Raw genomic sequence first — 2,876 nt, 5'->3', positions numbered from 1 at the left:
ACTTTTTCACAAAGCTGTACTTGTTCAATCCATCGCCACTCCATTTTCCAGGACCTCACCATTTACAAATTAAGCTCTGATTAGAACTCGTCCGACTCTTTGTGGTCGAGTTTCTGTTATGGAGCAGCACGCTCATTCTTTCCAAGCCTGTAATCCAGCCGGTTGATCTTCAAATTGATGAAGGTTTTCTTCAGTTGATCGCTCCCTATTGAGTTTCAGCACTTTCACTCATCCCGGCCTATTCCTCTGCTTAAGTATTTGCATGTTTTCATTTTACATCTATCTGCTGGGTATTATATTATGTTTATGAGAAGCTGTGTGTAACTTTTTTTTTTTTTTTTGATCAAATGATAAATTACATAGACGTGCATATTATTGTAGGAAAGTTGTCTGCCTGAAGAAAGGCAAAATATTTTAAAACTACCCGTATCAAGTTTAATGAAATCTATCTTATTTTCTTATTACAGTCCGATAGTTAGTTTTTTTTTTTTTTTTTTTTTTTTTTGTTTGTTCTGGGGATTTCTTGATGGTCAGGACGGAACAGGAAAGCTGTGATCTCTCCTGGCTTGAGACGCTGCAGCGGAAAGGTGGGTTCTTTGTGAGTTTCTTGACCCAGGAGAGAGTTTGGTAGTAGCCAGTTTTTCATTTTTAGGCTCCAGACAGCAGGTCTGATTTGAAACCCCACTGAGAGCTGGGGACCGTTCTGATTAATGTCTTTCCCTCCTCAGTGGTATGCGAGGAAAGTAAACAATTCAGATTTACGCCTCATCCCCTGATCTGCTGCAGATTTCATCACTCCTTTGCCACCTGGTCTTATAAACAGTGGAGGTAAATCGGTCCTGCAGGGTCATAGGAGTATGTATGTGTACATGTGTAAGTGTCTGGTCTCACCAGAGCTGGTGTTTTAAGACTTCCAGTTAAGATGTCAGTATTGCTCACATCTGTTGATAATGGGGACCTAGAATCTAGAATAAAGTTTGGGGTTGCACTTTATTTGGAGTGGTCCTTTGTAGATGATTGATTAACTCTTAACAGATTATCAGTGACACATCAACAGTGTATCAGTGAAGTAGCAGTGGTGAAGCATACGAATACATTCAAGTAAATAGTGTTTTGAAGATGTTCTGGTAATATGTTACTTCCATTACACAAAACCTAACCCTGCCCAACCTTACACAAAACCTAACCCTAACCCTCACCTCAACCTTAACCCAAAACCAAATCCTAACCCTCATATCTTTTTGATATGTTACTGAGAGGCAGTTGAGTGTTTGTTAAATCTAAAAGGACCACAAAATAAGACACTCACCCTAACTTCAACCCTAAACCTGGCCCTAATCCTAACTCTAACCTTAGCAAACCAAAACCTAATCCCAAACCTGGCCCTAATCCTAACCCTCACCCTAACCTCAACCCTAAACCTGGCCCTAATCCTAACTCTAATTTTAGCAAACCAAAACCTAATCCCAAACCTGGCCCTAATCCTAACCCTCACCCTAACCTCAACCTTAAACCTGGCCCTAATCCTAACTCTAATTTTAGCAAACCAAAACCTAATCCCAAACCTGGCCCTAATCCTAACCCTCACCCTAACCTCAACCTTAAACCTGGCCCTAATCCTAACTCTAACTTTAGCAAACCAAAACCTAATCCCAAACCTGGCCCTAATCCTAACCCTAACCTCAACCCTAAACCTGGCCCTAATCCTAACTCTGAGAGTCAGTTGAGTGTTTGTTCAATCTAAAATGACCGCTCAAAATAAGACAATACCCATATTTCAGTATTTTTAATGTGCGTCTGCCGATGCCGATATGTAAACATTCATAAAATGTAGGAATAGAGCTAAATCCACCTGGGTTACATTATCAGAGAAATAGAACATTTATTTCTGTACAGGTCCAAAAGCAGAATTGAATAAAATGCAGATAATTTAGCACAGTAGCTTAGCATCACCTAAACATTCTGCTCTTTTGGAGCATATTAAATATCAGTTTCATTTGTTCAGTGGTGACCAATGTCTATTAGAACATGGCATTTAATGTCAAAGTTTGGGCCATTAATGTCACAACCCGGTCAGAAACGAGGGAAAAACCAACTATATGATGATGCTAATTTCCACTAGCGCCCCTATGGGATTCTAGCACTAGCGCTAAGCTAAACTTGCTTCACTTGAACATATTTGGCTTTTCTAGGTCAAAGACATTTAATGCTTGTAAAAAACATCCCATGTTTTATTTGAAGCTTGTCACAGACATGTCTTGTACAGGCCAAGCAGCAGCCCTAACGTTCATGTTAAGGCCCCTTAATAGCTTTGTTTAGTGACCTGCTTGCAGACATTTAGTACACTTGATAACTGCATTGTCTGGTTCGATCTGAGGTGGTCGACACTGAGGTGTCCTTGAGCAAGACACCTAACCTCCAGCTGCTCCCCGGGCGCTGAGGATTGGGCTGCCCACCACTCCGGGCAAGTGTGCTCACTGGACCCTAGTGTGTGTGTGTCTGCTCACTAATGTGTATGTGGTGTTTCACTTCACGGATGGGTTAAATGTGGAGGTGAAATATCCCTGTTGTAGGACTAATAAGGGTCTCTTAATCTTAATCAAACACACTGTCTAGTGCTGATTGTTGGCCAGCAGCCACATCGAGTCGCTAGACTAACAGCGAGGGAGACACTCAGTGTTGGACTGTTGTACTGTTAGTATATCAATTCTTGCCTGAATGAGACTTCATGGACAGAGTCTTCTGCCTTCAATGCTGTGACAAAACCAAAACCGGCCTCTACCACATGTGCCTTGATTGAATTACCATCTTCCACCATTTGAGGCAGTTTTCATGGAGTGATTTGCAAAATTCCAGAGCTTTTTGTAAATTCGGAA

The sequence above is a fragment of the Pygocentrus nattereri genome, chromosome 25 (assembly GCF_015220715.1).
Source record: "Pygocentrus nattereri isolate fPygNat1 chromosome 25, fPygNat1.pri, whole genome shotgun sequence".
NCBI classification, from domain to species: domain Eukaryota; kingdom Metazoa; phylum Chordata; class Actinopteri; order Characiformes; family Serrasalmidae; genus Pygocentrus; species Pygocentrus nattereri.
The sequence above is the reverse complement of the archived record's forward strand: the minus strand, read 5'-3'. Positions refer to the sequence as shown.